The following is a 26,763-nucleotide window of genomic DNA, read 5'->3' on the forward strand; positions in this document are numbered from 1 at the left end:
ATTTTTTGTATTTTTAGTAGAGATGGGGTTTCACCATTTTAGCCAGGATGGTCTCTATCTCCTGACTTCGTGATACGCCCACCTCGGCCTCCCAAAGTGCTGGGATTACAGGCGTGAGCCACCGCGCCTGGCCCTCAAAGTGCAAATCTAATCACGTCACTCTCTTATTTAAAACACTTCACTGATGACTTACTTATATACATGCCAACATTTTTTACCTGGCCTGCCATAGGCTGAGGCTTATCTAATTCTTTGTCTTTAGCTCACACTGTGATCCCCACAACTTCTGCTGCAGACATATTAACATTTTCTGTGCGCTGGGAAGTTTGTGTTTGGGTTCAATGCTTTTAATAGGTCAGACCTTTTATAGGTGGTTTTGGTCTGTAGGGCAGAATTTAAAGTGATTTTAAACCATGGAATTGCCCTTGATAAACACATAGGAATATTGTAAGTTCAGTAAGAAAGCTGATACAAATATAGCTGATATGGCTATTACTATTACATTTATTGATTCCAACCAACCATGCAAATTCCTCAGTTGTTACCCACCTGTTCAGATAGATGGTGTACATGTCCACGTGTGAGCACGTGTGTGCATGCACACGCACACACAGAAGCACTTGCAGATAGTTCCCATGTGTTTCTGAATACTGTACATCAGGTTGTCAAATGCCAACAGCTTTAGCTATACCTGAAGACCTTTTGCAGGGGCATTCTGCTTTTCTTGGCCTCTGTATTTACTGTCTGATTTTACAATGTTGTCTGTGCATTTCTGTCTTTACAGAGTACATGCTGACCATCAGCAATCCCAGACATAGAATCTGCTCTTCTTCAGACCACGACCTTGTAAAACCTAGGTGGCTCCAGACACCCTCCTACTCCAGAAGTGCATGCTTTCTGTAGGCAGTGACCCATCTCAGGTCACACACACACACACACACACACACACCCACAGAATTACCGGCACTCATTACGCTCAATGCTTCTGATCAATCTTTCTGTTTTTTACTCTTGGGAACTTGGATCCAGCCCACTCTCACCCCCACAAGACATCTGAGGATAGCCAGGAGTCTGAAGGCCCCAATTTGAAAAACACACAGTCTGGTATGGTCCCTGATGCCTGTTTTTGTAAATACAGTTTTATTGGAACACAGTCATGCTCATTTATTTATGTATTTTTTATGACCGCTCTCCTGCTTCAATGGCAGAGCTGAGTAGTTGGGACAGAGACTGTATACCCTACAAAACTGAAAATATTTACTATCCGGCTCTTTACAGACAAAGTTTGCTGGCCTCTTCTAATCTATGTTTTCCAATAGTCTTAGCAACAATCAGTAACAAAGTAGAGTTGCCAGATTTAGCAGTTAAAAACACAGAATATTCAGTTAAATTTGACTTTCAGATAAACAAATACTTTAAAAAAAAAAAAAAAAGAATAAGCATGTCTCAACAATCACACGGCAGCCCTGTATAACAAAGAGTTACACAAGACCCCTGTGGTCCTCTCAATCCTGCCACCTGCCTCACTTTGAGCCTTGGAGGAGAAAGAAGGTGAAGAAAGGAGGGGCCCTTGGGATGATGTGCACCCGCCAGAAGAGGGCATTTGGGATGGAAGCAGAAGAACAGTCTTTGGTCACTCTTCCCTGCCTCACCTTGACGACTGTGGGAGCTCCAGCGTTTGAGGTCCTCTTGGTGCCTGGTAGGTGTCCGTGACAAGTAACCACCCTACAAATTGCACGAGCGAATGTGGTCAAGGAGGTGAAGTAGGGAAGGAACTGTTTCCTCACTCTGGCATGTGCTTCTTTAAAACAGCAGCTCCAGTGGGCATTTAACTGATGGTTTATAAGTTTTCCCCTTGTCTAGTTTCTTGCCCTGTTTTTTTAAAAAATTATTATTTTTTCTCTTTTTCTTAAAAAAAAAAAAAGCTACAAAAAGTGGAAACAAGGGCTCACTATGTTGCCCAGGCTGGTCTCAAACTCCTGAGCTCAAGTGATCTCCCGCCTGGGCCACCCAAAATGCTGGGATTACAGGTGTGAGCCACTGTGCCCAGGCAATGCCCTGATTTTTATTTTTTCTTTAAAAGTAATTTATTTGATTCTGATTACAAAATACAGCTAAGGAGCACGGGCAATGCCTGCAGCCCCTTGGTGGCACATCTTCCCAGTCTATGCTTCTATAAATACCCTTTGTACAACAGCAAGCTCATGCTGTCCCAAAGCGCTTGCGCGTTCTAACAGCTGCAGAGTTGTATGACCAGGTGGAAAGTTAAACAGACGCTCCACTCACAAGGTAGGGCCCCTCTAATTAGTCTTCCGGCTCCCTTTTGCTAATAGTAACTGGTTGCTCTTCCTATTGGTCATAGATAAATTACACCTGCATAATTCTCCAAGTGCTTTCAAGTAACCTCAGAAGGCAGTGACTAAGACCCTTTCCTTGCTCCCAGCTTCCTATGTCCCAGGCTGCCTGCGGCACCCGGACTGCTGCTGCCCCCGGGTCCCGCACATTCCAGGGTGATGATGGAGGAAGGGCAGGCCAGGCCAAGCATGAGGAATGAACAGTCTTTATTGGGCTCAGACCAGGGTCTGTGGGTCTTGAGGACCTCTGTGTATTTGTCAGTTTTCTTCTCCACGTTCTTTTCGGCCTGTTTCCGTAGCCTCATGAGCTGTTTCTTCTTCCGGTAGTGGATCTTGGCCTTCTCCTTCCTCTTCTCCTCCAGGGTGGCTGTCACTGCCTGGTACTTCCAGCCAACCTCGTGAGCCAGGCGCCCCAGATAGGCAAACTTTCTTGTAGGCTTCACACGCACGATCTTGAGGGCAGCAGGAACCACCATCCGGTTTTTCTCGTCGTAGGGCGGTGGGATGCCGTCAAACACCTTGAGGCGGTCCAGGGCGGCCTGGCCTCGCTTGGTCCTGTGGGGCAGCATGCCTCGCACCGCCCGCCGGAAGATGCGCTGGGGGCCCGGAAGTGGTAGGGGCCTCAGGAAGGTTGGTGTTCATCCGCTTGTGGAGGAAGGCCAGGTGCTTTAACATGCAACATGTTTCTGTAGAAATTGCCAGAAATGTTGATGCCCTCGCAGCGTACGACCACCACCTTCTGGCCCAGCAGTACCTGCTTAGCCACGATGGCCGCCAGGCGGCCCAGGAGACGGCCTCGACCATCGAGCACCAGGACCTGCACCTCCGCCATCTTCCCTGGTCGCCTGGGAAAGCATTTATTTTTTCTTTATTTTTTTTTTTTGTGAGACGGAGTCTTGCTCTGTTGCCCAGGCTGGAGTGCAGTGGTGCGATCTCTGCTCACTGCAACCTCCGCCTCCCAGGTTCAAGTAAGTCTCCTGCCTCAGCCTCCGAGTAGCTGGGATTACAGGCGTTCGCCACTACGCCTGGCTAACTTTTTTTTGTATTTTTAGCAGAGACACGGTTTCACCATGTTGGTCAGGCTAGTCTCAAACTCCTGACCTCAGGTGATCTGCCCACCTCGGCCTCCTAAAGTGCTGAGATTACAGGTGTGAGCCATCGTGCCCAGGCGACTTTTTTTTTTTTTTTTTTTTTTTTGACAGAGTCTCGCTCTGTCGCCCAGGCTGGAGTGCAGTGGCATGATCTTGGCTCACTGCAACCCCCCCCTCCCGGGTTCAAGCGATTCTCCTGCCTCAGCCTCCCAAGTAGCTGGGATTACAGGCGCCCGCCACCACGCCCAGCTAATTTTTGTATTTTTAGTAGAGACGGGGTTTCACCACGTTGGCCAGGCTAATCTGGAACTCCTGACCTCAGGTGAGCCACCCGCCTCGGCCTTCCAAAGTGCTGGGATTACAGGCGTGAGCCACCACGCCAGGCCCAGGCGATTTTTATAGATGTGGAAACTACTATTCTGTACTGGTAGACATGAGAGTGGAACTCTTTTTTTTTAGACGAAGTCTCGTCCTGTTGCCCAGGCTGGAGTGCAGTGGCACGATCTTGGCTCACTGCAACCTCCGCCTCCCAGGTTCAAGTGATTCTCCTGTCTCAGCCTCCCGAGTAGCTGGGATTACAGGCCCAGCTAATTTTTGTATTTTTAGTGGAGACGGGGTTTCACCATGTTGGCCAGGCTGGTTTCAAACTCCTAACCTCAGGGGATTCACCCACCTCAGCCTCCCGAAGTGCTGGGATTATAGGCGTAAGCCACTGCGCCTGGCCGAGAGTGGAACTCTTCATACATTCTACCTCTCGCTCTACCCTCAGGTCATCTCCATGTCAGAGGGGTGGTGGAAGTCTCTTCAGGTGGAAGATTCCTCCGAAGTAACTTTGTGCATTACAGTCTGGATGGAGCAGTAGTTAACTGTGCAGGCCCTGCAGCCAGACAACCTGGGGTTATATCCTAGCTTAGTCATTTGCTGGTGAAATGACCTTGGAGAAATTACTTAACCTGTCTCAGCCTCAGTTTCCTCATCTGTAAAAATGTCGGGATGGTGATGCTACTACCTACCTCATGGTGTTGTTGTGAGGATCAGTGGGTTAGAACATGTAAAGTACTTAGAACTGTGCCTGGCACATAAACACTTAGTACATGTTAGCTGTCAGCTGCTTTGCAAGTCACTTGAAACCTATGGCCGAATGTGAAGTGTTGGCGGAACCCCGCTCCGGCAGTGTGCACTTTCGCCACTAGGTGTCGCAATTCAGCAGGCACAGTCCTGAAGCTTGACTTGGGGTGGTTGGCTGGGACTTTAATTTTAGCCTATTGTCATTTTTGATTTGATTTGGTGATTTTAAGGGGATAAACTGACATGCTATCTTTTGAAGTCCCTGGGGATCCAGAAATTCCAGCAGAGTTGCTGACATCCAGGCCTGGAAGGAGCTGTTTGGAGTCCTGCCTTTGTTCACAGTTAAAAGGGCATATAATTTATCATCCACACCAGGATATTTCGAGAGTGAAAGGGGACTTAGGAACTATGCCAGGACAAGAGGAGTAAGTAGGATGTGCCCCCGAAACCTGGATACAGTCACCCTACCTATATCTAACCTCAGCATTTTTCAGAATCTCCTCCAGAAGGGAAATGCAATGACATTTCCTCAGAAGCCTGGTATGATAAGCAGTGACTTCATGCGTTTGTAAGTCCCTTCCCCAAGAGGGTGGTGCCTCATTGTCAGGTTTACTTGCGTTTAGTCCTCAGTGGACACTATCAGTGTGTCTGCTTCACAGACCACTAGTCACCTTTGTGTCCTTTATGCTGAATAATCCCATCTCCTCTACAGCTTTTCTTCAGAGCTTCCTTCCAGCTGTCAGCCCCTCAGAGGCACTGAGGCATTCATCTCTGAATGTGGTGAAGGAGAGTGAGCAGTGAAGCCATTTTCTGGGCTATTGCTGAGGGATTTCTTCTAAGATTTCATCTATCTCTAAGACTTCACAATTCCATTATTTCAGATTTGCTCTAATTAATTAATTAATTTGAGACAGAGTCTCACTCTGTGACCCAGGCTGGAGAGCAGTGGTATAATCATGGTTCACTGCAGCCTTGACCTCCCGGGCTCAAGCAATCCTCTCACCTCAGCCTCCCGTACAGGCATGTGCCACCACGCCCATGCACACCTGGCTAATTTTTGTATTTTTAGTAGAGATGGGGTTTTGCCATGTTGGCCAGGCTGGTCTCGAACTCCTGGGCTCGAGTGATCCACCTGCCTTGGCCTCCCAAAGTGCTGGGATGACAGGTGTGAGCCACTGTACTCCGCCTATCTTTTTTTAAAGGGCAGGAGGAGTTTGGGAGGCCAAGGTGGGAGGATTGCTTGAGGCCAGGAGTTCAAAACTAGCTTGAGCAACATAGTGAGGCCTCTGTCTCTACAAAACAAAACGAAAACGAAAACAAAAACAAAAACAAAACAAACAAAAACCCCAATTAGCTGGGTATGGTGGCATGCACGTGTGGTCCCAGCTACTTAGGAGTCTGAGGTAGGAGAATCCTTGAGTCCAGGAGTTGGAGGCTGCAGTGAGCCATGATGGCATCACTGCCCTCCAGCCTGGGTGGCAGAACAAGTCCCTGTCTCAAAAACAACAAAACAAAACAAAAACCAAAAAGGGCAGGAGGAAGCTAGCATTTGTAGAGCAGTCACCACACATCACATGTTGTGCTTTTGCTCCATCATCTTGGTCAGCCCATCAACCCTGTGGAATTGGCTTTTTTTTTTTTTTTTTTTTTTTTGAGACAGTCTCGCTCTGTCAACCAGGCTGGAGTGCAGTGGCACGATCTTGGCTCACTGCAACCTCTGTCTCCGAGGCTCAAGCAATTCTCCTGCCTCAGCCCTCTGAGTAGCTGGGATTACAGGCATGTGCCACCACACCTGGCTAATTTTTGTATTTTTAGTAGAGACGGGGTTTCACCATGTTGGCCAGGCTGGTCTCAAACTCCTGATCTCAGGTAATCCACCCGCCTCGGCCTCCCTAAGTACTGGGATTACAGGTGTGAGCCACCATGCCCATCCCCATAATTGGTATTCTTATGCCCCATTCCACAGGTGAGAAAACAGGCCTGAAGAGGTCCCAGCCCATAAAAGCAGAGCCAGGATTCAGACAGGTGTGTCTGGCTCCCAAGCCCTGCGGCTACTCCCTCACCAGGCTGCGTCCAGTGGTCTGCCAGTGAGTTGGCTTGCTGGCAGACAATCCTAGTATATCTCTTTCCCTGTCTGAGACCCAGTTTCCTTTTCTGGGTACATGTACCCAACTCTGCCGCAGTGACTGGAGAGATTGGGGCTGGTGGGGGTTCCTTGGGAAGACTTTGTTAGGGGCATTGAACAGGGCTTTGGATGAAGCAAAATGTGGAAGGAGAATATTTTCCTTGTGGGGAAAGGGAGATCAGAAGGAAATGGGTTATGGGTTTAGTCTAATAGACAAAAACAAGATTGCATGTGTGTGACGGAAAGGGGCCCAGAAGATGAGTGGAAACTTCCAGTCTAATTAGCAGAAAGCAAAAGTGACCCTAGTGATTATAGCCAGGTTTAAAAAACTTGTCCCCAGTCAAGCTTAGTGCAGTGATAGGGCACGTGGGAAGCACAGCATACAGTTTCTTTAAAATTTTGAAAAATTTCACTTTTAAAGACAGGGTCTCCCTCTGCTGCCCAGGCTGGAGTACAGTGGCATGATCCTAGTTTACTGCAGCCTCCAATGCCTGAGCCTCAGCCTCCGGAGCAGCTGGGGCTACAGGGGTGTGCCACCACACCCGGTTAATTAAAACATTTTTTTTTTTTTGAGATGGGGTTTCCCTATGTTGCCCAGGCCGTTCTTGAATTCCTGAGTTCCTGAGCTCAAGCAATCCTTCCACCTGGGCCCCCCAAAGTCCTGGGATTACACGCGTGAGCCACCGCACCTGGCCTACAAGACATTTTTGATGACAGTAACGATGAGAAGAGATGGCCTTTTAGTGCTCTTTGGAAAGAAGTTTAGGCCTTCTAGCTTTAAGAATCCGGGCCTATAATCCCAGCACTTTGGGAGGCAGAGGCAGGAGGATGGCTTGAGCCCGGGAGTTTGAGACCAGCTTGGGCCCAGGGAGACCACCGTCTGTACAAAAAAAATCAAAAACTTAGCCGGACGTGGTGGTGCGCGCCTACAGTCCCAACTACTCTGGAGGCTGAGGCGGGATCACTTGAGCCCAGGAAGTCGAGGCTGCGGTGAGCCGTGATCGCACCACTGCACTCCTGCCTGGGCAACAGAGTGAGTCCTTGTCTCAAGAAAAAACAAAACAAAACAGAAAAACAAAAAACAAAAAACACATAAAATCCAGGCCTGAAAAAGCGCCCGGGCCAGACATGCCTAGCTGGAGTTTCTCCTGCCTTAGCGCACCCCTCAGGCACACAGTGCCCTGTAGTCGCCCTTGGAGGCCGCCAGCTCCCGGGGAGGCATGGCCCTTTCTGCAGGAGGTGTCTCAGGCAGGCTCCAACACACACCCGCGCTGTCAGCATCTCACACAGTCCGCCCGAAACACCAGGGAAGGGGTTCGTAGGTGTGGGGGTGGGGTGGCGAGGCCAGGCAGCCTGGAGCGAGGGAGAGAGCCGAGGCCTGGGCCAGGACGGCCCTTGGGTGCCGTGTGGGCGCAGAGCCCAGGAGAGCGCACTGCCAGGCCCGGACCTCCCCGCCCCTACCCCGGGAAGAGGCCCGTTCGCCGCAGGGGGAAGGCGTGATCATAGCACCTCGGAGGAGCGGCCGGTCCCGGCATGCGGGCGGCGGGGCGGGGAGGGAGGCTTCCGGAACCCCGAGAGAGCACCCGTGCCTCGCGGGCCCCGTGCCCCGTCCCCGGGCTCCCCTTCCTTTAACGCAGGGGACCCAGCCCGGGGCAGTGCCGGGCGCTGGCGCTGGCGCCCCCCTCAGCCCTGCGCTCCTTCTCTGCCCCGCCCCTCCCCGCTCCGCCCCCCGGGCCGCCCAGCCCCGCAGGCTCGCCATTCCCGGGCAGGCCCCGCCCCCTGTTTCCGCTGGCGGCGGCGGCGGCGGCGGCGGCGGTGCCGGAGCGCGAGCAGAGCGGAGACCCCCAAGTCCTGCGGGCGCGGTGAGTGCGGCCCGGGCGGCGGGCGGCGAGGCGGGTCTCGAGAGCGTGCGGAGTCGCGCGGCCTTGAGCCGGCGCCGGGCGGGCTGGGCACCCCCAGGCCGAGACCCGAGAAGGGGGAGCGGCCGGGGGCGCCCACGGGAGGCAGTGTGGGCAGGGCGGCGGTGGGACGAGAGGACGAGAGGAACAGAGTAGGCGCCGTGCGGGAAGCGGGCCGGGAAGGGGAGGATGGGTGCGGGGCCCGGGCACCGAGCGAAGTGGGGTCCTCCAGGGAATGGCTCCGAGGAAGACCGTTTCAGAAAGGGAGTACCCCGGGGCCGGCAAGGGTTTCCGACTGTGTGACCCAGTGCACCGCTTGGGACAGTCCATACAAGGACCCCAGAGAGGGCCAGGGGGCCTTCGGGCAGGGCTGGGATATGGCCTGCAGCCCCCCGGCACCCGCGACCGCTCCCTGGGCCACTGCTGGAAGATCAGCACTCCGAGTGACAGGACTCTGGCACACCCCGAAGTTGGAGATCTAGCCCATCTGTGCACTCAAGTTTGGGACTTCAAAAAACTTTCTTGTGGTTTTTAAAAAAAGATCCAAACAAGAAACCGGCTTGTGGTTGTAAGAGCAATATTTGTACTCGTACCTCTTGGAACTGGAGTCTTGGATCTCCTCCCTCTTTGAAAAATATACGAGTCACTTCTTCATCTTCCCCCAAATGCCTGTATTGTCTGGGGAAGCTTGGGCTAGTATGGGATCCCTTGAGCCACCTTTTTCTCGCATCACCAAAACGGGGGGTAAGAAGGCAGGGGCTTACCTGCCTTACCTGGTAACTCTTAGTTCAGAGACCCAGTCTCATTATGTGCGCGTGCCCTTCTGACCTGCAGCTGTCCTTTTCCCTGGGGTGACTCAGGTATTTCCTCCTCCAGGAAGCTTTCCTGGACTAGTGGAGAAAACTGGAGACTCATGCGAGGATCCCTATATATACCTGCCAGCTCCCTTCTCTTTACTGAAAATAGCCACAGAGAATGTTGAATATATGCTTTGCTCTAGAGATACGCAGCCAGCTTGCCATCATAAGTAATGGGGAGGGGAGGAGAGGGATTATGGATAATTTCAAACAATAGCCTGGACAAATCATTTATATTTAGCTAAGGAATGCAGCCAGAGAGGCAGACAATTACACCGGCTTCCTACCCTCGGCTTGGTCCTGGCATGGCTGATGCAGCTGGGCTGTGGGTTGGAGGGAGAGGATTGCGGTAGATAAAACTTGAAGTGTAATTCAGTTCTACTCTCACTCACTGAAGACCCCCTGTGTGCAAGTCCCTGAACAGGTGAGAGTAGGATTTTTTTTTTTTTGGTCTGGTTTAATCAGATTTTAATATTCTGGCAGGGCTTTTTAAACCTATGAACAGATATTTAATATTAATAACAATAACTAGTGTTGATAAAGTAATTTATAGTTGGCCAAGTTTTTTCTGTGCACGTTACATTAGCTGTATATAATTTTATTTAATTCATTCGTAATCTTGTGAAGTTTGTTACTTTTTTTTTTTTTTGAGACAGAGTCTCACTCTGTTGCCCAGGCTGGAGTGCAGTGGCAGGATCTCAGCTCACTGCAACCCCCGCTTCCCAGGTTCAAGCGATTCTCCTGCCTCAGCCTCCTGAGTAGCTGGGATTACAGGCGCGTGCCGCCACGCCTTCTAATTTTTGTATTTTTAGTAGAGATGAGGTTTTGCCATGTTGACCAGGCTGGTCTTGAACTCCTGACCTCAAGTGATCCACCCGCCTTGGCCTCCCAAAGTGCTGGGGTTATAGGCGTGAGCCACCGCATTGGCTGAAGTTTGTTACTTTTAATTGCCTTCTTATAGGTTAAGAAAATGATACTCAGAGAGAATAAGTATCTTATCTAAGGTCACAAAACTCATTAAGTGAAAGAAGCAAAACTTGAACCCTGGCTTCTGACCTTCATTCCTTGTGCCATCTATTCTGCCATCTGCCTCTCTGCCCTTCTTCTATTTTATTTATTTATTTATTTTTGAGACAGACTTTTGCTTTTGTTGCCCAGGCTGGAGTGCAATGGCACTATCTCAGCTCACTGCAACCTCTTCCTCCTGGGTTCAAGTGATTCTCCTGCCTCAACCTCCCAAGTAACTGGGATTACAGGTGCCCGCCACCACACCTGGCTCATTTTTGTATTTTTAGTAGAGATGGAGTTTCACCATGTTGGCCAGGCTGGTCTCAAACTCCTGACCTCAGGTGATCCGCCTGCCTTGGCCTCCCAAAGTGCTGGGATTACAGGCGTGAGCCACCGTACTTAGCTCCTTCTTCTACTTTTTTTTTTTTTTTCAGAGACAGGGTCTTGCTTTGTTGCCTGGGCTGGAGCACAGGGACGCAAGCAGCTCACTGCAGCCTCCAACTCCTGGGCTCAAGTGATCCTCCCACCTTAGCCTCCCGAGTAGCTGGGACTATAGGTACAGGCCCCATGCTCAGATAATTTAAAAAAATTTTTTTTTTTTTTGGTAGAGACAGGGTTGTGCTGTGTTGCCCAGGCTGGTCTCTGGTCTTGAACTCCTGGTCTCAAGAAATTCTCCTACCTTGGCCTCCCAAAGTGTTGGGATTATAGGCGTGAGCCACCACGCCCAGCCCCTTTCCTCTATGTTGAGCCTTGTCTTCACCTGGCACCACCTATTTGTGCAACCTTGGGCAATTTACCTCCTCTTTCCAACTCTCTGTTTTGGTGGTATATTGGATTAGAAATATTCTAGAGTCTCTTCCAGCATCAGATAATTAACAGTGTAAGATATTGGCAGCCACTCAATCAATTAGGAAGTGTGCTTTATATAAAAAATTTTAAAATTGTGGTTAAAAAAACACTGAATGTAAAATCTTTTTTTTGTTGTTGTTGTTTTTGAGACGGAGTCTCACTCTGTCGCCCAGGCTGGAGTGCAGTGGCATAATCACAGCTCACTGCAACCTCCGCCTCCCGGGTTCAAGCAATTCTCTGCCTCAGCCTCCCCAGTAGCTGGGACTACAGGCGCCCGCCACCACCCTTGGCTAAATTTTGTATTTTTTTTAGTAGAGACGGGGTTTCACCATGTTGGCCAGGCTGGTCTTGAACTCCCGACCTCATGATCCACCCTCCTCGGCCCCCCAAAGTGCTGGGATTACAAGCATGAGCCACCGCGCCTGGCAAATGTAAAATCTTAAGTGTACATTTTAACCATTTTTAAATGTACCATTCAGTAGCATTAAGTCTATTTACATTGTTGTGCAACAGAGCTCCAGAAATTACCTTGTAAAACTGAAGCTTTAATATTCTTGAAACAACTGTTTCCCCCTCCTCCCAGCCTCTGGCAGCCACTATTCTGTCTGTTTAGTGTGCTTTATTAAGCTCCTGCTGTGTGCTTAGTAAATGCCGACCTTGAGGAATTAATCAGGAGAGTTGTGGAGAAGCAGCCCAGCTTAGGTGGGAAGCCCTTGAACCTGGGGTGGCTGGAGGGAGTGCCCCCTTTTCGCAGGCCTGTAACCCCAGGGCCAGCCAGCACTGTTAAGTGAATGGGTGAGTGGGTTGGGACTTGGGCAGGTGCCTTCACCTCCTTTAGTCTCAGCTCCTTGCTTGCAAAATGAGGATAACAATACCAAGTACTCAGGGTGTTGGGAAGGAGCCATGAGCTGATGTATGTGAGGCACGTAGCTCAGGGCCTCATATACAGCAGGTGTGCAGTAAACGGTGGCTGTTATTTATAACCTCGTGGAGGAGACTGGACTAATATGCTTGGAACAAGAGAGGACAAGACTTCTTTTCTCTGCCGTGAGGGCCCGGCCTGCAGTGGTTGTCATCCTTACTGACTAAGAGGGAGTGGATCTAATCCAGGTGCATTCGCCTGGCATTCAGCATCCTGCCCTGTCTAGCCTTATCGCCACTCTCCTCCCTCCTGGAACCCTTGGTTCTAGCCAGACTTATCTCCCAAGCATGCTTTGCGCATTCCTTCTTGGCCCCTTAGTTGATCCTCTTCCACCTTCCTGGATAGTTCTTCCATCATTCTCCTCTTTCAAGACCTTTCTCATGTCTGAGCTCCTTTCAAGACCCTGGCATCCCATCCCAAATGAACCTCTTTTTCCTGGGAACCCCTGTGGCATTTTCTGTCTTCATTTTGCTCCTGGCCTTTATATACTTCCTTGGGTGGTTCTCTAGTGAACTCCACAAACAGTGTATGTGTCACATGTATAAGAGTCTGTGCTGGGCTGGATGCGGTGCCTCACATCTGTAATCCCAGTATTTTGGGAAGCTGATGTGGGAGGATCACTTGAGCCCAGGGATTTGAGACCACCCTGGGCAACACAGTGAGGCCTCTGTATCTAAAAAATTGTGTGTGTGTGTGTGTGTGTGTGTGTGTGTATATATATATGTGTGTGTATATATATATGTGTATATATATGTGTGTATATATATATGTGTGTATATATATGTGTGTGTGTGTATATATATATGCCAGGTGTGGTGGTACACACCTGTGGACCTATGGTCCCAGCTGGAGGTGGAAGGATCGCTTGAGTTCAGGAGTTCGAGGCTTCAGTGAGCCATGATTGTGTCACTGCACTCCAGGCTGAGTAACAGAGCAAGAATTCTGTCTCTTAAAAAAAAAAGTCTGTGCTAAGTTCTGATGCTGCAAAAATAAAAAAGATAAACGTCCTTTTCTTCATGGGGCTTATAAGCCAGTAAAGAGTTGAGAAACGGGTTTGAAAGATGACAGTTCAAAGGACAAGGCGAATGGCTTCTGAGAGCAGAATGTTATGTGGGTTGAAACAGTTCAGTCACCTTGATTGAGGAGCACCATTGCATGCAGCAAGTGGTGGTGGACATGAACCCCGGAGGGGAGCTTGCATTTCAACAGAAGGAGGAAGGATCAGCCTGGGGCTAGGCACTGAGAAAGTCGAATGGTGCTTGTGAATGGTGCAGGTGGGCCAGGTGTGGCATGTGTGCAGGGAAGCCATGGAGGAGAGGTTGGGCAGGTAGACAACAGCTGTATTGTGGGTGGCCTTCAGATCACCAGCCAAGAACTTTATCTGTCCATTCATTCTTCCAAGAGAACTTGAGTGCCCACCGTGTGCCAGCATTAAACTGGTGCTGTGGAGATAGCCATCAACCTTGGGAGGCCCTGGGAAGTTTGCAGGTTTTGAGCAAGGGTAAGAGAAGCAGGGCTGGGCTTAAGGAGGGTGAATCTGAGGTCTGTGAAGAGGGGACATCATGGTAGGGAGAGTGGCTGGGCACTTGTGAGGAATGGTGAGGAGGCAATGAACCTGAGACATTTTGGAAGTAGGATCAGGATCATTTGTAACTTGATTGGATGGGGAGGTGAGGAAAGGATGAAGGTGAAGGGGGATTGAAGCTGATTCTGTGCTGGGTGATTGTGAAAATGCAATGCCATTTGCTGTTTCCAGTAGGCATTGTTTCGTCCACTAGATTGCAAGCCCCTTCAGGGCATGGATTCTAACTCCCTCTGATGTTCTCCTTGACCCTGAAATCACTGCTGTGAGGCACAGAACAGAGTAGGCACAGTGGACCCCTCACGATCTCAAGAAATGAAGCTTGCACTTTCTGGCATCCCAAATTTGTATCCACAGCAATATTTGTTCATGGGCCTGGCTTTCTCCGGAGTCATGTTTCTGCAGAGTCAAATGTTTCCTGTATATATCCTCACACCCCAAGTTAACTGCCCTTTCAGTTTCTGCTGCAGTTTTATTTCTCACTTGATGGCCATTTTCCACCAAGTTTTTATTGCTCCATAAGAGTAATTTTGAATGTGGTAGAGATGAAAACAACAAGGTGGCCCTTTCCTTTATATTGACCTCATAGCGTACGCGATGCAAACACATCTCAGTGAGTTTACACACTTTTACATATCTTGAAACTTTGGGTCACTTGTGAGTGGCCAAAATTGTAATATTAAATCCTTGGATGACAAAGGTCTACCCCAGGGATGACAAATACATGGTGAGGATTCTGTTACTTCTGTAACTGCCCGTGGCAGACATCACTAATCAATCGCAGCTGTCTTTCCTGCTGGGCCAGGGCTTGGGTTCTGCTCATAATGCCTTGGGTACCCACCGCCAACTGAGTGGCATTAGCACACTGCCTTCCTGTTTGCCATTTCTGGCCTTCTCCATTTGTTGAGTGAGCAGTTTCTTGGTAGGGGACTGCTGCCCCAAAGAGTGGTCCTTGATGGACAGAATTCACCCGGGAGTGGCTTCTTACCAAAGTGATGACCTAATTTTTTGCCTTCCTGCAGGAATATCCTGGAACCTTCTTTTGTTTGTCAGCAGCCAAGGTGTTTCCAGGAAGTTCAGAGAGAACAGGTCAGTGTTGGTCCGGGTCCATTGTGGGGTAGGGCCTCTGAACGTCTGTGTGTTACAAACTCTGTCTGAAGTCAAGGTCTTTCTTGCCCTTTAACTGTGGGTTGGGCAGGATAGAAGAGGATGCTGACATTTTCTCGTTGTCGTGCCCTGACTCCTGGCTTTGATTTTCTAAGCTCCTTAAATTGGGCTTTGGGGGCCAGGCAAGAATGATCTCCTCCCCACTGTTTCTGATTGGTGGCTGATGGTACTCTTAGATTCTTTCTTGGCCACCCCATTTGTGTGGAGGAAGCCTAGGGAGAGGCCTGTAACTTCCTGCTTCCTGTCTCCTCCCAGCAGGCTTGGGAGCCAGGGTGGAGGGGCCTCCCACAACAGGCCAGAAGAGAAGATGCAGGAGTCCTGGCCAATCCTTAGTGTCTCCATTTTGCTCTGCCCACCGCCCTCCACCAGGACCCCTACGGGGCCCTCTTCCCTGATCCTCCAGGCTCCTGGGGGTCTTGCTGATGGTTTGTTCATTGTTCCTAGCACTTGTGCATTGAGGCCTCCGCTGTGCCAGACTACAGACCAGGCAGCCAGACAGTGGGGGTGGACGGTGCTGATTCAGGTTCCCTTGGGGTGCTGTTTACTGACCTGGGCCTTTTTATGTTTAATTTATGTGTGTTTTCTCCTGCGGCTTCTCCCTGCTGGGTGATTTGTAAAATCTTACCTTCCCTGAACCCAATGGTGTAGTCGGTGGAGCAGGGAGAGGGGGTGGAATGGTGCTGGCTGGTGGCTCATCTTGCCAAAGATTCTCTTGTCTGTGAGTTCAGCAGGGATTATTTGGTGTCCCACGAGTGGCCAGGAACCTCTTATTGTCCTGCCATGCCTTGCACGTTATACTTAGGATGCCAGTATTCATATTTGTCATCATGATCAGACTCAGTTTTAGACCCTTTACAAATGTCCACAACCAATTTAACTTAATCAGATGAAGTTATAATTTAAATCTCATTTAACTTTCACAAAGGCCCCGTGGGGTAGCTGTCACGTCCTCCTCCTTTACCAGCGGCAGCAGGTAAGGCCCACATAGAGTTAGCCGGAGCAGGGGCTCCAGCCCAGATGCTATGACCCTGCAGCGCCTGCCTTTTCTAATGCAGACCTGCGGCTGTTCTTAAGTGACTCTGGGAATCCGCTCCAGGTCCCTCCCTGAGCCTGCTTGTGGCAGGAATGCCTGAGCTCCCATTTTAAGTCCTCCTCCTGCCTCCCTGGGGCCCGGATGGGTGTCTGCTTTCATTCTTGCAGCTCTGGGATTTGAGGCACCGCGTATATCACTGGATGGTGCAGTGCCGCTAGGCACGTGGGCCTGGGTGGAGGAAAATCAGTCTGGTGAAGATCAGGCAGTAGCCGTCCAGGTGCAGTGGCTCACGCCTGGAATCCCTGTGCTTTGGAAGGCTGAGGCAGGAGTTCAAGACTAGACTGGGCAATATAGTGAAACTTTGTCCCTATTTAAAAAAAAAAAGACCGGGCGGCAGAGAGGGAAGGACTTAAGGACAAGGGAATGACCGTCCTGCTGTGCGGCACGTCCCCCACATCCCGTGGGGCCTGTTCCTGGTGGGCCCTGCCAGACAGAACTTGGTGAAGGGCTCCCCAGGAGGCCTGTATGGCCTTGGGGAGACACAGATAGCCCCTGACGTCACCAGCCGTGTCTATCCAGATGACTGTCTTTCCTCTGTGCATCTGCGTTGAAACCCAAGTGAGGGAGACGTGAGTGGAGGCCTCAGCAGACAGGACGTTGATCCTCTCTGATGGCTGTGGCTCCAGGGGGCTTTGGTTTTGCATTTCTCGTCATGCTCTGGAGCCGTGCTCTGGGATGTTGACCAGCTCTGGGGTGGGAGGTTCTTGTCCTGGCTCCTGCTCCTACCTGTAACTGCTGTGCGAACTTGGGCAAGTCGATTGGCTTCTTCAGGCCATTTTCCTCACCTACAAAGCGGCAGGTTGGGTGACCCACTGCCAAGGTTCTTTCTGGCTCTGCTGGAGGTGGTTTCTGAGGTGGGATGAGTTGGTATGCCTGGGTTTTGGCTTCCAGTCCTGGGCCTGCCTTCTGCCTCTGACTAGTGCCTTCCCGGCCTCTGACCTGGAGGTGGATGGAGGAGGAAAGAGTGAAGTTAATGAGTAAACTGGAGATGCTGACTTCTGATAGGAGCGGACTGGGGGTGGAAGTTGTTTGCGGAGATGGTCCCCTGCCCCGTGAGTAGCGAGTGGCAGGGTCCTACTGCGTGACTTCTGTCCTGTGTAGACGGCTCTGCTGTTGATTTGGTTTAAACTCTCTTCTTCGTGCCCGTGCCTGAGGCAGTGAGGAGTAAGCCTCCATTGCTGGACTCCAGCCCTGCATGTTAATCATTTCAACTTCAATCATAGCCACAGCATAACGAAATGAGAATATCTGCCTGGAGCAGGTTAGCTTCCAGACTCTCTCCTTGCTCTCAAACCAAAACTGTAACCAGAATTTTAGCCTGAACCAGGAGGGTGCTCTTCAGAATGGGAAGGAGATAGAAGAACCCCTTTGCTGGCATCTGGAGTTGGGAGCATGATCCTATCTGCATTTCAACCCGATACTTTGGAGCCAAATGTAGATTTTTTTTTTTTTGGCCTATTGTTTAGTATTATCTGTGCTTTGATTTACCACACCCCTTCCGCCCTCTGTTTTCTCTCAGGCTCCCTTACAGTGGATGGCTGGAAATTGATGATACTTTGAATATTCACTCACTTTCTGAGAGTCTTGTGACCATTTCTACTCTCAATGGTCATCATTTTTAGAACATCTGATCTTGTGTTAGGAACAGGAAAAGATCTGGTAGAGAGCAGTCCAGGGGGTCCGAAGAGTCAGGAAGCTCAGTAAGTGCCCCCTGAAATCCTCCCACCTGCTGGAGAGGCTTTGCTGTTATTGCAGGAAGCCTGGAGGGTCTTGTGGCCTTTGGGGTACAGGATCTTGGTGAGGCTTTGGCCTTGTCCTTAGTAGCTTAGGGTTGCTGCTAACTCTTACAGCACGTTTGTGCGAAATTTGAAAAATGGCCCTTCTTCAGGTTACAAGCAAAAATTAAAGTGAATATATTATTGTACAGCTGGAACAAGGTCCAACTGTGTCTGAGGCAACCCCCTTGAGCCCTCGTGGGCAGTGACCCTGGCTGTGCGCACACTTGGAGGCACGCCGCCTCCAATCATGGGGTGCACATGTTGCTGGAAACACACACAGTCTGGTCCCTCCCCTTGCAATGTGGGGAATGTGTCAGGTTCAGAGTCAGGGAGAGGGCCTCTGAGGACAGTGAACAGGTGAGGGAAGTGAGCTGGGGTGGGAGGGATTCTCAGAGCAAGATTGAAACAGGGTGCAGCCATGCGCATGTGTGGGTGTTAGTGACTATGTGCACACTTGCCTTACATGTGTGTTGGGTGTGCTTGCATGGGTTTGTGTGGGAGGGCACTCTGCATTGTTTTGGCAGTCAGTGGAGGGGCCCACGTGTGCACTCTCAATAGATCAGTATAGGCCAGACACAGTGGCTGTCATCTGTAGGCCCAGCACTTTCGGAGGCCAAGGCGGGAGCATTGCTTGAGACCAGCCTGGACAACATAGTGAGACCTCGTCTCTAATAAGAATAGAAAAAAAATTAGTCAGGTGTGGTAATCAGTGTGTGCCTGTAGTCCCAGCTACTCAGGAGGCTGAGGCAGGAGGATTGCTTGAGCCCAGAAAGTTGAGGCTGTAGTGAGCCATGATCGTACCACTGCACTCCGGGCTGGGTGACAGAGTGAGACCCTGTCTCAAGAAAAAAAGGGTCCGGGCATGGTGACTCACACCTGTAATGCCAGCGCTTTGGAAAGCCAAGGCAGGCGAATCATGAGGTCGAGAGTTCGAGATCAGCTTGGCCAACATGGTGAAACCCCATCTCTACTAAAAATACAAAAATTAGCCGAGCTTGGTGGTGCGCACCTGTAATACCAGATACTCGGGAGGCTGAGGCAGGAGAATTGCTTGAATCTGGGAGGCGGAGGTTGCAGTGAGCCAATATTGGCCACTGCACTCCAGCCTGAGCAACAGAGCAAGACTCCATCTTGGAAAAAAAAAATGTCAGTATATACCTGTGATATGAGTGCCTTCCTCTTAGATGGCAGGGTAAAACCTGGACACGGTACCTGGGAACCCTGCTGACGGCCTCTCCCCTGGCCACCTGCCAGTGTGGAGACTGAGGCTTAGGGGCCCAAAGCTCTCCGACAAGCCCTGGGGGTGGCAGTGCCAGGGACAGTAGGAGAAGATCCTGCCTCAGCAAGTCCCCAGCCCCGTCTCAGGGCCAGGCTCTACAGGAGGGCTCAGAGGGGCAGGGTGCCCAGCTGAGTTGGGATGAGCTGTGTCTTTCCGGGCGTGTGAACATGCAGGATGACATGTTTTGTTTTAGAGAAAATGAGGCAGAGGTCTGGGCTTGCAGTTCTCCACTTGTCTTAATCCTGGGAGATTCTAAACAGCTGTGTTTAAAAACTGGACATGCAGATTGCAAAGACCTGAGTGAGGAGGAGCCATTGGGTCCCCCAGGAAAACAATTAGGTTTGAAGCCAGAGTTTGGATTTGTTCGACCATTTTGAGTGCTGTCTGCAGCATGTGGGACCTGGAGGCGCTTACAGCATCACCCATGGTGTGAGTCACTCCAAATTAGCAGCCATTTCAAATTGGCTTCCACTGACTTGCTGCTGGGGATGGGTGGGGCTGGGGGGGAAGCTCCAGGCCTGGCTGTCACCCATCATCCAGGCCGTGGCCGGCAGAGAGGGGAGGGGGCTGGAACAACCTGTCTTGGCTCAGCCTGCCCCCACTGTTGGCCAGAGAAGCTGGAGCTGGTGGTCTGTGAAGGTCTCCTGGACGGAGCAGTTCGTGCCCGCAGTGCAGGGAGAACACTGGAGACCATGCAATTCAGGGCAGGGTTGGTGGAACTTTTTCTTGGCATCCATTTGAGAAACTCAGAGGGGATCAGGCTGGGCCTTGAGGGAGGGCTGGGATTTAGGGAGGGAAGAGAAGGGTCTCTGAGGGGTTGTAGTGCTGGCTGGGAGCTTGGTTGGGGTGGGGACAGGTGTGGCCTGCAGGAGAGGGTGAGCTGTTCCGTCTGGGGCACCTGACATACTGCTTGGAGCAGCTTAGGCGCGGGAGGCTGGTGGTGGGAGCCAGTGTTGGTCTTTGAACAGTGGAATGACAGGATGAAAAGGGACATTATAGGCTGGGTGTGATGGCTCACGCCTGTAATCCCAGCACTTTGGGAGGCCGAGGCAGGCGGATCACGAGGTCAGGAGATCGAGATCATCCTGGCTAACACGGTGAAACCCAATCTGTACTAAAAATGCAAAAAATTAGCCGGGTGTGGTGGTGGGTGCCTGTAGTCCCAGCTACTCGGGAGGCTGAGGCAGGAGAATGGCATGAACCTGGGAGGTGGAGCTTGCAGTGAGCTGAGATCGCGCCACTGCACTCCAGCCTGGGTGACAGAGTGAGACTCCATCTCAAAAAAGAAAAAAAAAAAGAAAAGGGACATTATAGGAAAAATTAGATTGTAGCAGAATTCAAGGTGAATTTTTTTTTTTTTTTTTGAGACGAGTCTTGTTCTGTCCCCCAGGCTGGAGTGCAGTGGCGCGATCTTGGCTCACTGCAACCTCCCACTCCCTAGTTCAAGCGATTCTCCTGCCTCAGCCTCCCGAGTAGCTGGGATTACAGGCATGTGCCACCACGCCTGGCTAATTTTTGTATTTTTAGTAGAGACAGGGTTTTACTATGTTGGCCAGGGTGGTCTTGATCTCCTGACCTTGTGATCCGCCCGCCTTGGCCTCCCAAAGTGCTGGGATTACAGGTGTGAGCCACCGCGCCTGGTCTCAAGGTGAATTTTTTTTTTTTAAAGCATCCTTTTGGCTGGGTGTGGTAGCTTATGCCTGTACTCCCAGCACTCTGGGGGGCCGAGGTGGGAGGATCAGTTAAGCTCAGGAGTTTGAGACCAGCCTGGGCAACATAGCAAGATCCTGACTCTATAAAAAATTAAAAAACGTAGCCAGGCATGCATACCTGTAGTCCCAGCCACTCGGGAGGCTGAGGTGGGAGGGTTGCCTGAGCCCAGGAGTTTGAGGCTACAGTGAGCTGTGATCACGCCGCTGTACTCCAGCCTGGGCAACAGAGTGAGGTCCTGTCTCAAAATAAATAAATAAATAAATAAATAAATAAATAAATAAATAAAATAAAAGCATCCTTTTTTTTGTTGCAAAATAATAAAAACTCATTATAATATCCAAACATTACATAAATTATAGAAGAGGAAAATCTCCCCTAATCCTACCCATCAGAGATAATCACTGTCAATACTTTGGTTTGTATTATTTCCAGATATTTCTGGATAGACTAGCATCCAGCCATCCACCTATTTATCTTCTCAATTTCCATAAATAGAATTGAATTCAACTTACTGTTTTGCCCGTTCTTTAGGCATCGTTTCACATCAGTACATTCAGAACAACCTTATTCTTTTCCGTAGTTGCGCAGACTTGCTGAATGGATTTTGTTCCATTCATCACTGAGGTCTATGCTGCATAGACCACCCCAAAATATAGTGGATTAACACAAACACCATTTTCTTTGCTTCCAGTTCTACGGGTTAGCCTTTTGGGCTGGTCTCTGCAGTCTTGCCTGGGCTTATTAATGCGGTAGCAGTCAGCTGGTAGCTCTGCAGGCCCTGGACAGCTCAAGGAAGCTTCATCATATATCTGGTGGTTGGTGCTGGCTGTCAGCTGGGCTCCCCTGCTACATTGTTTCTCACTGTCAAGGAAACTAGCCTTTCAGGTGAAAACAGTCTACAAGACCTCTTAATATCTAGGCCCTGAAGCCTCACACACGCATTGTCTGTTGATTGCTGGTAAAAGCAAGTCATGGGACCAGCAGAACTCCGGGGGCGGGCAGACTCCACCTCTTGGTGGGAAGGCTGGCCACGGCACAAGGAAGGTATGTGTGTTCCAGGTGGGGAGGACGCGGACATGCGATCCCTCCCTGTGCCCAGAAGCATGAGGAATAGACCCCACAGGTAACGAGGAATAATGAGGAATAGACCGCAGAGATAATGAGGAATAGACCCCACCGATCTTTGGAAGATAGTGCAGACCCCTTCTCCTCCCAGATCACTGTTCATCCCCAGATGGGTCATCCAGGGAAACTGGCAAACACTTGATCTTCATGTTGGGTGTCCTTTGAAGTGGAGTCAGTGTGTTGTGTGTGTGCACGCGGCTAGCACTGGCAGAGGCTTGGGCTTTGTAGTAGACAGTGTCTCCTGCCCTGTGGCTCTGAGAGCTGTAGAAGTCAAACCTTCCTGCCCTCTGCAAGCTGCCAAGAGCTTGTCTTCTTGGTACTCCCTGCTAATTTTCACGGCATCTCTGAAAAATGTGTCAGTGAGCGACAGGTCTTTAACAAAGCTAGTCCGGCCTTCCAGGCCCAGGCGTCTGCTGGGATTTTATTCATTCATTTGCCAACCACTATGCTCCAGGCTTCCTCCGCATCCGCTCATAACCTCGGATATGAAATAAGAGGGCCCAGGCCTATGTGATTCACAGACTCACTTTTCCTTCTCAGGCAACTCACAATGGACTCGACACCGTGACTTCCCACAAGGTGTTCGTTTTTATATTTAGTTTTCTCATCACCTGCCTTAGTGGCTGTTCCCTTCCTGTGAAATGTCACCAATGGCAGGGAGGCAGGAGGAGGCAGGGGAAGAGCCAGTGATGGGTCATTAATGCATCCCCAAACCCCAGCTTAGAGGATGCTGCAGTGAAGCTGCTGGTGGAAGAGTTCTCCCCAGCGCCAATCATTCATCAAACTTACCTCTCCCTGGAGATCCGAGGCTGGACCTGATGAAATGCACTTTCCCGTGCAGCAGTGTTCTTTTGCCTGTCAACTGCTGGGTGGTTTTTGCATTCATCAAATAAGAACAAAGGCAGAGTGGGCTTAACGCGTTTGAAATCCCCTTGGTGTTTTATTGTCTCCCTGCTCCCCCTCAGCAGCTTTTAGTAAAGAAATGTTTTGTAGCTGAAAAGGTTCACTGTGAAAGCATTCTGCACCCCCACAACTCCGCCTCTGGCCTGGCCTCTTCAACTGTGCTGTGGGAGAGGAGGTGCTGAAGACTGTGTTGGAGGAGGGAGTATGGCCTGGCACCGCAGCACCCTTGGGAGCTCCCAGTGCCTCTGGGTGACTTGGGGGTGCCAGCATTGTGCTCCTGTTGCAGGGTTAATGAGCTGATCAGCTCACAGGTTTTATATTAATCAGTGCTCAGTGTTGACAAAAACATGCAATGCTGACTGTGCAAACCTTTGAGAAATCTGGCATCACGGACAAGAAAAGAAACCTCAGCAACTGCTTTTGGCCATAGAATTGGAAAAAACTGGATAGAGCTCCTCAGCCTGCTCCAACTGAGGGCTCGCTAGCTTGAGGCCTGTAGCAGGTAAATTCCCCAGAAGCAGAGACCTGCGAGGCCCTCCCTGACTCCTTAGTTCTCTGCTTAGGTCCCCACTCCACCCCTCCATTACTTGTTCTCCATGGCTGTGAGGATGGATTCAAGTCATACTGTCAGTGAATCAGTAAGTCGTTACTGTGTGCTTTGATTCCTCAAGGGTCTGAGGCATCTTTTGGCCCAGGTGCTCCGTGTGATAAGAGAGCTTTAGCCAAGTGTAAAGTTAGGTCAGTCCCCAGCTCTTTCTGCTCATGGCTACAAATGTCTATTTCTGTTTTACCCAGTTCCCTCGTAGTTCCCGAGGGCCCAGTCCTGCAGCACCTATAACACCCAGGAGTGGGCTCTGAAGGCAGCAAGCCAAGTAGGAAGGGATAAGATTGCTACAGATACAGCCAGAGCCCCCTGAGAGGAGATGCCTGCCTTGACTCAGCAGGGAGCTCTCACTGCTGTGTGGTCACACCTAATTTGACATAAAAAATGACGCTACCCACTTTCATCATCCACCTTACCCACTGCTTATCCAAATGGGTCTCAGTTGTTCGGCACATTGGATGTCCCCGTAAGGACAAGGATGGTCCTTCCCTGAGGATGCTCAGTGGACTCCCTGGGCGCTGAGGATTGTTCTTCAGGAGCACAGTAGCAACATCTTCGGAACCAGTGTGTGGCTTTCCCAGAGAGGCCGCAGTCGACTGGCTGAGAGGGAGGTTAGAAATGAGTAGGCAGACCTCCCTGCCACCACGCCCAGGGCTGGGGGAACTGGCGAGTGCTTCCAGCCTGCTCTTGGCCTGGACACTGCAGGCTGGGCCTCTTCCTGCGAGGAGTTCACGTTCTGATGTTCAGATTGAACCTGGAACATGGAAAGCATTCAGAGTCCTGGCGTTGACCTGAATCATACACATTGTCTTCTCTGGGAATACTTTTGGGGCCGCTGGCCTTTGGGATGCTGACACGAATTGTGGGACACACTTAGGCCAAGAAGGGAAGCCACAGAATTGCCCCCAGTTCTGGGAGATGGGCTGGCAGTCTGGTTTCCTGGGCCCACCTTCCAGTTGGCTTTGGTTGTGCTGTGCCCATCAGCCGAAGTAGATGGACTTGACCCTGTCTTTGGGGGCCAGGCGTGGAGGGCAGTAGGGATCTTGAGTGTGAGCCCCCATCCTGATTCTGGGGCAAGGGAGAAGGTGAATTTGACCACAGGAAGAAAAGTGGAGAGGTAGGGTCTGGTCTCCAGCTCACCCATAAAAGCTGGTGAGTCTCCGAGTGCCCTCAGGTCTGTGGGGAGGGCATCAGCTGCAGTTCCTGATTCTGCTACAGAACGTGGATGGGGGCTGCGGGCTACCTCATGCCACCTCCAACCCAGCCACAAGTTTCTGTTGCAGGGAACAGAGGGCAGATCAAATGGATCCCCCATTAGAAGAGTGCCTGACATAGAGTAGGCCTTAACAGATATTTGTTGATGGGAGATAAGAAGGGGATAGTGAGTTACAGCTATGGAAAGAAACTCAACTGGGCCAATCACAGTTTGAGGGATTGAGGGAAAGACCCCATCCTACCTTAAAATGCCTCTTCACTAGCTTGGCCAGCTGGTGGAACCCCTGCCGTTAGATGTTTGTTCTTTTGGAGGCTCTTTGGTTTTCAGGAGTCTTCTCTTGATTTGCTTTGTTTTATTGTTAATTTGTACTTATTTATTTATTTTTAGAGACAGGGTCTCGCTCTGTCATGCACGCTGAAGTGCAGTAGCGCAATAATAGCTCACTGCAGCCTCCAACTCCTGGGCTCAAGCAATCCTCCTGCCTCAGCCTCCTGAGTAGTTGGACCACAGATGTGCAACACCATGATTGACTAATTATTATTTATTTGCAGAGATGGGGTCGCACTATGTTGCCCAGGCTGGTCTTGAACTCCTGGCCTTAAGGGGTTCTTTTGCTTCTGCCTCCCAAAGTGTTGGGATTACAGGCATGAGTGAGCCACCACGCCCAGCCCAGGAGTCTTCTCTTAAAATGCCACAGCCTCTTGGAGAGGCTTCCTGTTTCTAGCAGTGGCAGGAGATCAGCATGGCCTTTTGGAGATGAAATCTAAGAGGTAGGGTCAAGCCACCCCTAGATTCCTGCTTTCTTTGCGCACCTTCCCAACACTGCCTCTAGAGGAGAAATTCCCAAACCTTTTCTTTTTGTGGAAACTGCAGCAGAGCAGAAGACTCCAGGGACCTCCCCATGCCTCTCCAAGAAAATTATTGCCAAGCAGTCCTCATAGGCATTCATAGGATGATGGCGTGGCTTTAAAGAAACACCTAAGGGAATATCTGTTTTTTTGGGTGGTTGTTTTAAATCAATTATCTTCTTGTTGTTGTTGTTGTTGTTGTTTTGAGACGGAGTTTTGCTCTTGTTGTCCAGGCTGGAGTGCAGTTGTGCAGTCTCGGCTCACCACAACCTCCGCTCCTGGGTTCAAGCGATTCTCCTGCCTCAGCCTCCCGAGTAGCTGGGATTACAGGTGGCTGCCACTACTCCTGGCTAATTTTGTATTTTTAGCAGAGATGAGGTTTCTCCATGTTGGTCAGGCTGGTCTTGAACTCCTGACCTCATGTGATCCTCCAGCCTCAGCCTCCCAAAGTACTGCGATTACAGGCGTGAGCCACCACGCCCGGCAAAAATCAATAATCTTTAATACAGTCTTGATTCAAGTCAGGAACTAGAATATAGATACTGCCACATCCTAAACCCAGTGCTGTAGGGACTGGTCTGTGCACCTGCTGTTTCTGAGACCTTGCAGCCACCTCTGCCTCCCGATTCCCCACGACTCCAGGGTCTGCGCTGCCTGCTAGAGAACTGACTTACTGGCATGGGACTTCTGCGGCCTCACTGGCATTCTTAGAGGCAGGGGCATTTCTAACATCTCTCCTAAGTATCTCTTGTGCGTTGTCTCTTTATTCCTTCTGAAGAGCAGAGGCCTTGGTTTTCCATTCACTGGTGCTTTCCCTGTTTTCTCATTGCCTGGCACCTGGTGGACACAGAAATATTTTTTGAATGAATGAATGAATGAATACTGCACTTGTGATCTAAGAGAGGTGGCCCTAATCTCGTCCATTTCCCCAGGACACTTAGACACTTGCTTGCTTTAAAACCACCCATCTTCATATCGCAGGGGTTTCAAACATTTCAGGAGAGGCAGTGAGGATCTTTCTTTCTTTCTTTCTTTCTTTTTATTTTGAGACGGAATCTTGCTCTGTCGCCCAGAGTGCAATGGCATGATCTCGGCTCACTTCAAGCTCCGCCTCCCGGGTTCACGCCATTCTCCTGCCTCAGCCTCCCGAGTAGCTGGGACTACAGGCGCCCGCCACCATGCCCGGCTAATTTTGTTTTTTTGTATTTTTAGTAGAGACGGGGTTTCACCATGTTAGCCAGGATGGTCTCGATCTTCTCACCTCGTGATCTGCCCGCCTCGGC

The 26,763-nt window shown here is 50.5% G+C and overlaps 1 protein-coding gene and 1 pseudogene across 3 annotated transcripts in view; one reads left to right on the forward strand and one right to left on the reverse strand.

Annotated features, from left to right (window-relative positions):
- Nucleotides 1-491: 491 nt before the first annotated feature.
- Nucleotides 492-3,186, reverse strand: LOC129136502 (large ribosomal subunit protein uL13-like; annotated as a pseudogene).
- A 5,012-nt stretch (nucleotides 3,187-8,198) lies between these two features.
- TSPAN9 (tetraspanin 9) overlaps nucleotides 8,199-26,763 on the forward strand; it is a 209,577-nt gene continuing 191,012 nt past the window's right edge. The window contains exons 1-2 of one of the 3 annotated variants that reach the window (XM_016922797.4): nucleotides 8,420-8,500; nucleotides 14,777-14,843. The gene's annotated coding sequence lies outside the window, so the exon portion shown is untranslated. Of the gene's footprint in view, nucleotides 8,501-13,017; nucleotides 13,674-14,776; nucleotides 14,844-26,763 lie in introns of those variants that run through there. The other 2 variants (XM_016922798.4, XM_016922800.4) reach the window with 2 other exon arrangements.

Source organism: Pan troglodytes, chromosome 10 (genome assembly GCF_028858775.2).
Source record: "Pan troglodytes isolate AG18354 chromosome 10, NHGRI_mPanTro3-v2.0_pri, whole genome shotgun sequence".
NCBI classification, from domain to species: domain Eukaryota; kingdom Metazoa; phylum Chordata; class Mammalia; order Primates; family Hominidae; genus Pan; species Pan troglodytes.